Source organism: Arachis hypogaea, chromosome 20 (assembly GCF_003086295.3).
Source record: "Arachis hypogaea cultivar Tifrunner chromosome 20, arahy.Tifrunner.gnm2.J5K5, whole genome shotgun sequence".
Classification (NCBI taxonomy): Eukaryota; Viridiplantae; Streptophyta; class Magnoliopsida; order Fabales; family Fabaceae; genus Arachis; species Arachis hypogaea.
Window position 1 is genome coordinate 65,647,706 of NC_092055.1, and position 8,596 is coordinate 65,656,301.

Sequence of the window (8,596 nt, forward strand, 5' to 3'; positions counted from 1 at the left end):
CAGGGTCCTCGTGAGTACGGTGATCAATCCGTAGAATAGACTCCCGTGTCCATCTGAGGGTAGGGGTAAGAACTGGGAGTTCTTAGTAAGGTCGGAGTTTATAGTTAAGTTCATTTTATGTCCGTGGTCATAGAAGTATAAATAAATGTAGAGTATATGTAATAACAGCAACAATAAACTAACACAATGAACAAAGAGAGAAAATAGGAAATAAATGCACATTCACACATTAATATGCAATCACACAGTTATTGCTCAAACACAACAAGGAATAGAACAAGAAACACAAGAAGATAAGCAATAAATAAGCCAAACAAGTATGATGCATGTCTGTCCCTATGCAGGTAATGAGCTCATTTGTCGGTTTCGACCCGCACCCGACGCAATCCGACCCTCCAGGTCAGATAAGGCCTTCCAGAATTTAATCCCAGATTAAGGTACCGCATACCTCTACCAAGTACTCTCGACGTTGCAGGGCTGGTATTTGCTCAAATCTCAATATATCGCAGGTATGCGAGTCAGGCCTCTACCAAGACATTCACTTGCCAAGGCTGGTACTACTCTTACCGCAGCCTGCTGGGAAGGCAACTCACAATACGGGCGTCCCGCACAACATTCACAAGCATTGCCTGAAGGCTCATAATTCACATATAACAATACTTCCATCACTTAGCAATCATCATAAATCAAGCATTAGAACATCACAGAAAGCTCATTTTATAATCTCTGTTAACTTCTGTAAGTCAGGTACCAGCTATATTCACTTTTAACTCCTTTTCTCTTTAACTTAAACACAGGTTTCAAAAATCTTGTTTTTTTACCTCATATACTCTATATCTTCTCTATAACCTTTCTTAGGTGTTTAGTAAAGGAAATAGAGAGAATTCTGGACCTCAATCTGCCTTCCTGAGGCTTTCAGGAAAACTGTCTTTTTATCAATAATTATTATTATTAATAAAAAATTTACTATTAAAATATATATTTAATAATAATAATATTTTATTATTAAAATTACTTTTGGATGCTTCTTGGAAATTCACTTTGACCCATAACTTTTATTTTGCCTTCCCTCAACTTTTGATTAATTATTTTCAACCCAAACTTTTAATATTGCATTTTACCAAATTCCTTGATACCGTTTTCTGTTTTCCAACCAAAACTTTTTTTTCCAAAAGTTCATCAGATTTCTGCTTGATTTTCAGCTAGTTTTTCAATCTTTTCGGACCGTTTGAACCAATTTTATCAACCAAAGAGAAATTTTCAGCATCAAAAACAATCAAAAGCATCAAAATCATGATTTTCATGGCTGGAATGTCACATTTTCCAGCAGCACAACAGCCACTTTCAAACCATCATAAACATGATTTTCAAGCATTAAACAACAAGTTCCATGATCAACCATCACAAAACACCAAAATCAATCTCAAGCAGATGGTTTTTACACTTCAGACACAGCATCTTATTAATTTACAACTTACTCTTTGCTGTGTCGGATTGAAAAAACAAGCTTCAGAAGCATTTTACCCTATTTTACATCAAAACAACTTTAGAATCTTTGAACCATGAAGCTGAAGCTCATGATGATGAAAGAAGTTTCCTCACCTTAAGGTAACTAGAAATCACGTTTTTGGAGCTTTTGGTGATTGAATAAGAGATCTAAGAAAAACATGAAGAAAACATCATAACTTAAGGAACACCATGGCGAATCTTCAAAGAGGAGGCAGCCTTCATACCTTGATTTATCCATGAAAAGTGACATAGAAATGAAGAGGAGGAAGAGGTGAACATTTTGGTAAGATTAGATTTTTGATAGGGGTTTCGGTTTGAGAAAGAACGGAGAAAGTAGCTCAGGTGTTCATGGAAGCTCATGGTTTTCTTCATGGTGTTCTAAGCTTTTCAAACAAAATGATAGCCAAGCTGTCCTAGGGAGGCCGTGGCTTTTGGATGATGATTATCCAAAAGTTACTTGTCAAAATATCTCAGGAAAGGATAATTACTAAAGCTAGATGTATTAGAACTTAAGTAATTACACTACTAATGGATAAACATTAAGTTACTTAGTGTAAATGACACTAGTAACTGGATAATCATAAGAATAAAGATATATGATGAAGCATTAGCAGTGCTAAGTTCATCTAAGAATGCCGGTATTATCCGTTACCGGTAGATTTCAAGCTCAGTTATTATATTACTAAACATAGATCAACATTAATCACAGTAGAGAGATAATAATATAATATTCTGAATAAAATAATAATATATGAATATTATATTAATATAATTTTTTCTCGAAATTCGTGACCGGCTCGTCACATAGAGACTAACCACGGAAATCAGAATTTTGAAATTCGGGCCGAAGTGGCTCAAAACGCAACTCTTCGCGACGTCCTACTTAGATTAGGAGAGGTGTCCTGTGCAATCAAGCTGCTGACTCAGCAGCTTGATGACGCAGCACCTGTGCAGTGAGGTGCTTATATGCATAGAAATTCCTAAAAATCTTAAAAATTCCGTTTGATCCCGAAAAGCGCCGTTTCTTCGGGCTAGGCCTTACATTCTACCCTCCTAAAAAAATTTTGTCCTCAAATTTCAATTACCTGAAAGAGAAACGGTAGTCTGTTCTCATCTTATCTTCCAGCTCCCATATGTACTCTTTAGTTCCAGTTTGTCCCCATGCTACCTTAACAATGATACTGTCTTGTCTCTAAGCTATTTGTCACTTCGTTCCACAATCCTGACTGGTAGGTTTGATATGTCAAGTCGGCTCGCAGCTGTACTGTCTCTGGTTGTAAAACGTGGCTTTCGTCAGATTATACTTTTTGAGTTGTGAAACATGAAAAACAGCATGAAGGTTTGACAAATAAGGAGGGAGAGCTACTTGGTATGCTACTGGACCGACTCTTTTAAGAATTTGAAAAGGACCTAAGTATCGTGGATTCAATTTCTTAGTCCTAAGAGCTCTACCTATTCCAGTCGTAGGTGTCACTCTTAAGAAAATATGGTCACCTTCGTTAAATTCTAAGGGCCACGCCTAATATCTGCATAGCTCTTTTGTCGACTTTGGGCAGTTTGAATCTTCTCTCGAATGTGCTTAATCCGTTCGGTAGTTTCTTGTACCAAGTCTGGCCCCAAAATCCTGCCTTCCTCCTTGTCATACCAGCATAATGGTGATTGAGACTTTCTTCCGTAGAGGGCCTCATATGGTGCCATTCCGATACTCTGTTGATAATTGTTGTTATAAGCAAACTCAATCAATGGCAAGTATTTGTCCCAGTTACCCTGTTGGTCCATTACGCAAGATCTCAACATATCTTCCAAGGTACGAATTGTTCGTTCTATCTGTCCATCAGTCTGTTGGTGATATGCTGTACTTAAGTGCAACTTCGTCCAAAAGCTTTCTGTAGAGTCCCCAAAATCTATAAGTAAACCTTGGATCTCTGTCTGACACAATTGATAAGGTATTCCATGCAATCGTATTATCTCCTGAATGTATAACCGGGCGAGTTTCTGCAAGCTGTGACCAATTTGAATTGGTAGAAAATGCGCTGATTTTGTCAATCGATCTACAATTACCCAAATTGCATCATGCCCGGCAGAGGTTCTTGGTAACCCAGTAACAAAATCCATCGTAATCTCTTCCCATTTCCATTGCGGTATCTCCAATGGTTGCAGGGTTCCAGGTGGTTTTTGATGTTCCACCTTAATCTTCTGGCAAGTGAGACACTTTGAAACATACGTTGCTATATCTTTCTTCATTCCCGGCCACCAGAACATCTTCTTCAGATCTTGGTACATTTTAGTCATTCCGGGATGGATAGAAAATCTGCTTTCATGAGCTTCGGTCAGAATGTTCTTTCTCAAGTCCTCCTGAGCAGGTACACAAATTCTATTCCTATATCTCCATATTCCCTCTTTTATCTTGGCGTACCTCTTCCGGCTGATCTGCCTTCATCCGTGTTAACAATGTCAGCATTCCTGAATTCTGGGCTTGAGCTTGCTGAATAGCTATCTAAAGTCAGATGTTAATTGTAGTCGCGCCATAACAACTCCTCTTGATGTCTCTCTCATTCCTAATTTTAAGTTTTCAAAGGCTGAGATCATTTCTTCTTCCTTGATCATCATCCAGGATATGCCCAAACTCTTCCGACTCAAAGCATCTGCGACTACATTTGCCTTCCCAGGATGATAGCTCAACTTAAAATCATAATCTTTTAAGAATTCCATCCATCACCTCTGCCTCATATTAAGGTTTTCTGACCAAAGATATACTTCAAACTCTTATGATCAGAGAAGACTTCAAATTGGGCTCCGTACAAATAGTGCCTCCAAATCTTAAGTGCAAAGACCACTGCTGCTAATTCCAAATCATGTGTCGGATAGTTCCTTTCGTGAGGTCTTAGTTGTCTCGAAGCATAAGCTACCACATTCCTATGCTGCATCAATACACATCCAAGTCCCTTAGAAGAAGCATCACAATACACCTCAAAAGGTTCCTGTAGGTCTGGTAACACCAAAACTGGTGCCGTCGTCAACTTTTCCTTTAAAGTTTCAAAGCTTTCTTCACACTTCTCTGTCCACTCAAACGGAACTTCCTTCCTAGTAAGGCGAGTCAAAGGTAAAGCTATTGTGAAAAACCCTTGATAAATCGCCGATAGTATCCTGCTAACCCCAAGAAACTACGAACTTCTGTAACTGTCTTGGGTTGCTTCCATTGTACTACGGCCTCGATCTTTAAAGGATCTACAGTTATTCCATCTCGTGTGATCACATGTCCCAAAAATGCCACTTCTGTCACCCAAAACTCACATTTCGACAACTTCGCATATAGCTTCCGTGCTCTTAATATTTGCAACACAATCCTCAAATGCTCTCCATGTTCTTCTTTGTCTTAGAATAGATGAGGATATCATCTATAAAGACTACCACAAACTGATCTAGATACGGACGAAAAATGCGATTCATATAATCCATGAATACAGCAGGAGCATTAGTCAGTCCAAAGGACATAACCGTATACTCATAGTGACCGTACCTAGTTGAAAGGCAGTCTTAGGTATATCTGATTCCTTCACCCGGATTTGATGTAACCTAACCGCAAATCAATCTTCGAGAATACTGTCGCACCTCTTAGCTGGTCCATCAGATCATCTATCCTTGGAGTGGATACTTGTTCTTGATTGTGATCTTGTTCAATTGCGATAATCCAACATAACCTCATTCACCATCCTTCTTCTTTACTAGTAAACTGGAGCTCCCCATGGTGATACACTCGGACGAATAAACTTCTTCCCCAGCAATTCATTCAACTGTTTCTTTAACTCTGCTAGTTCCAACGTGACATCCGATACGGTGCTATAGAATTGGTCCGGCTCCAGGAACCAGATAATACTAAACTCTATCTCTCTCTGAGGTGAAACTCAGGTATATCATCCGGAAAAACATCAGGAAACTCCTTCACCACTCGGATTTGCTCCAAGTCTTGTTCATTAGTTTCTGAGATAGCCGATAGTAGAACGTAACCCTCTAACCCACTATTACTAGAAATAACTCTTAGGGAATTCAAATAGAAAGTACAAGACTCAACTGGTTCAATGTGCATTTCAGATGATGGAAATGTAGCAATTCATTTAAAACAATCAATGAAAACATGATGCTTGGACAACCAATCTAGACCTAAGATAATATCTAAACCACACAAAGGCAAACAAACCAGGTCATGTATAAAAGTCCTAGCCTCAATAATAAAAGGCACCTGTTGACATACTTGATAGTCAAGGCATTTTGAGATGTGGGTGTACGAAAAATTAGATTATAATCTAACTTGGTGAAATCTAATCCCAACTCATGCGCAACAGTCTCAAAAATAAATGAATGTGATGCACCAGAGTCATACAGTATAGTTAAGAGTCGAGATTTGACATAACACTGACCTTGAATTAGGGAGTCTGATTTCATTGCGTCATCAGCAGTCATAGCAAACACACGTCCTTGCTGTCGCGGCCTATCTATTCCTTGTATTGGCTTCTTCAGACAGTCCTTAGCCATATGTCCAGGCTTACCACAAGAAAAACAGATAACGCCTGTAAGCTGACAAGGTCTACCTCCATGCTCCTTTCCGCACTGCCTACATACTGGTCGCATCTACGCCTGCTGAGGTCGCTTACCCATATCCTGTCTCATTCTTCCTCCATTCCCTCCTGTAGGACGTGCATGAACATTTCTATTCTGATTGTACCTTCGTGAAGCCATTGCTCCCTGCTTAAAATTCCTTCCCTGAGGAGCTGTATACCGATTATAATTCTGAAAAGAAGATCCTGGGCGATTCATCTGAGCTGCAGCTATCTTCTTAGCACAGTCCTCTACTAGCTGACTCTTATTAACCAACTCCGCAAAATTCCGTATTTCCAATGGAACCACTGAGTTCAACAAATCTTCACGGAGTCCCCTTCAAATTTCAAACATTTCCACTCTTCGAAATCTGCTGGATTCCCTTGACAAACCTTGGAAAACGACATAAATCTTCAAACTTCCTTGTATACTCACAACAGACATACTTCCCTGTTTAATTGCATCAACTCCATCTCCTTTGCTTCACGAGTAGCTCTAGGAAAGTACTTCTTATAGAACTCTTCTTTGAAAACATCCCACAAAATATTACCCTCATCTTGCTGCAGTAAACGTTGAATGCCCTGCCACCAGTGCTGAGCATCCCTTCCAACATATAAGTAGCAAATTCTACATACTGTTCTTCCGGGACATGTTGTGCCCTCAAGGACCTTTCTATGCCTCGGAACCAATTATCAGCTTCAGTTGCTACAGTCGTACCCTTGAACTTCGGTGGATTAACTTTCAAGAAAGCAGCTAATGTCATAGGCCTATCATGATTCATGTTATCTCCATCACCGTTCCCACCATTCTCACCATTACGGTTATTGTTACGCTCTCCATTACGTTCCCCCAGACGGTTAACTGCTCGGGTAGTAGCAGTCGCCGTTTCACGCACAGCCTCAGCCATAGCGTGAATCGCAGTAAACAGATTATCATCGTTTGTGGCGGATTGTTAATAGTAGACCCTTCCGATCGCTACGTCTCTGTGGAGGCATCCTGATTCTGTTCATACCAAACAATCAATACCAAGGTGATCAGTCTTAATACCTCAAGTTGGGCATGAACATTATCAGAATGAAAGCACAAAGACATTAATGCAACACATATCACATGGATACCCTATAAGCATGAGACATACCACAGAGCATGCAATAAAGCATGATTCAGTCCATTCCCCAGGCTCTAATAGGAAGAACCGCTCTGATACCAACTGTAATGACCCAACTTCTAGCATGTCTAGATCATACTAGAAATCGAATGTTACCAACTTATTTTTTTCCTTTTTGTATTATTAATTAATAAACATAAGCCTGTACGTTGTTAAAACCCGCGAATTTTATAAGTAAATTTGTTTTAACAAGAATAATTTAAAGTCGCACACCTTCCATATATCAAGGGATAATTAAACGTTCACATACATAAGACAAAAGATAACAGAATATGGAACAACACACTATAATATACATCATGTTATAGAAGTGGCTCAGTTATATAAGCATAGAGCTATAGTACAGCACCCCTAAGTCAGTGACTCATAAAGTATATACATATATGTACATAAGACGCCCCAGGGCCTAGCCTGACCAAAAGCCCCTAAGTTGGCACCCAGGCTAGCCTAACTCTATGATATGCCTATTCCTCTAACCATGCTAACAAAAGTGAGGGAGACACTCTAATGTACTGAAGTTAGACTAGGCGTTTCAAAAAGTCTCCTCAATCCTGGTCCAGAGTACCTCACGGAAAATCACCGGGCGAATGGTGATGCTCGCCTGCTGGTGCCTCGCCTGGCTCATCGTCATCGCTGTCAAAGGAGATAACTATGAAGTTAGGATCTTCCTCTGGATCTTCTTCTTCCTCGTCCTCTTCTTCTGCTGGAGTGATAGCAGAGGAACCACTGCTGGCCACAGGAACCATAAAAGGATAGCTACCACACAAAATACAGTCTGGAGAAGGAGGTGGCGCCTCCATGATCTGATCATACTCATGTCCCTGCTGCTCATTAAAGACAGGAGGCTCGATCGGCTCATGTAAAGGATCAAGCTCGGTGGTAACACAGGAACACCCCACTCATCAAGGACAAAAGGTGCAGGAGGTGCCTCATGGATATGCTGGGCAGGTATAGGCTCATCAGGTAGAGGAGGTTCAGGTGGAGGAGGATAGTCAGGTCGAGGTGGCATCTGCTCCTCAGGATGAGGTATCCCAGGTCCGCCGGGGTGTAACCAAGATAAAGGAAAGTCATATGGTGCATCAAGATTAAAGTATGCTGTCCTAATAGGGTACTGGAAAGGTCTACCACGAACTACATAATTACGGATACGAGGTACCGCACAGTAGATGTAATACTCGCCACGCACCGGGTCCTCGTGGATGTACGGTGGATCAATCTCGTAGAATAGGACTCCCGTGTCCATCTGTAGAGGTGTAAGGGGTAAGAACTGGGGAGTTCTTAGTAAGGTCGGGGTTTATAGTTAAGTTCATTTATAATGTCCGT